General features: G+C 68.0%; 1 pseudogene; it reads right to left on the bottom strand.

Annotated features, from left to right (window-relative positions):
• Positions 1-211: 211 nt before the first annotated feature.
• LOC118612342 lies at positions 212-335 on the bottom strand (annotated as a pseudogene).
• Between the last annotated feature and the right edge of the window lie 452 nt (positions 336-787).

Below are 787 nucleotides of genomic sequence, written 5' to 3' on the forward strand. Positions count from 1 at the left end.
AGGGCCTGGAGCGGTGAGAGGAAACAGCCCGGGACTGGCTGCAGGAGAGCAGGTGAGGGCGGGTGAGGGCGCGGGCCCGCGGCCATTGGAGACGCCCTTGGGCTCGGCCGCCCGCGGCGGACCACAGAGACAGCGGCCAAGTCAGTGAGCAGAGCCCAGGGGCATCCCGGGGCCACCTGGCTAGAGTGCGGCAAAAGGAGGGGGCGGCAAAAGCCTACGGCACCCGGCCTTCCCAGACGGTCTCCCACCCAAGTAATAGAATAACCAGGCCCGACCCTGCTTAGCTTCCAAGATCAGACAAGTTCGGGCGCATTCAGGGTGGTAGGGACTTAGACGGGAGAGCCTGTCGTCCGCCGCCCCAAGAGACCGAGAGCCTGGCCTCCTGGCCGCTGGAGACGCCCACGACTACACCGTACCTCCTCCTTGGGGGGAGCGCTGGGGGTTCCGCTAGAGAGGTGGCTGGAGCGAGAGCCAGCCGCGCTAAGGCACCACCACAGCCCTTGAGGGACTGAGCGGAGGGACTGGGTGGGCGCTCTCGCATCCCGGACCTGCCCAGGCCGCAGACCACTTGCCTTCCCCGTCTTGGCCGTTTGGCAGGACCACGGCCCAGGCGTGCCTCGCCCATCTCTCGGCCACCTGGGCAACAGGGAAGGTGCAGCCCTGATAAGTTTCGACCTGGCCCTGAACCAGATCCACCCCTCCTCTGCGCTCCCCGGCGGGGCTGAGCGTGACCTGGCCAGAACCACGCGGAGACACCGGCCACACCACCAGGCAACGCTTCGCCCCG

This window comes from Rousettus aegyptiacus, unplaced genomic scaffold (assembly GCF_014176215.1).
Source record: "Rousettus aegyptiacus isolate mRouAeg1 unplaced genomic scaffold, mRouAeg1.p scaffold_m13_p_15, whole genome shotgun sequence".
Taxonomy (NCBI): Eukaryota; Metazoa; Chordata; class Mammalia; order Chiroptera; family Pteropodidae; genus Rousettus; species Rousettus aegyptiacus.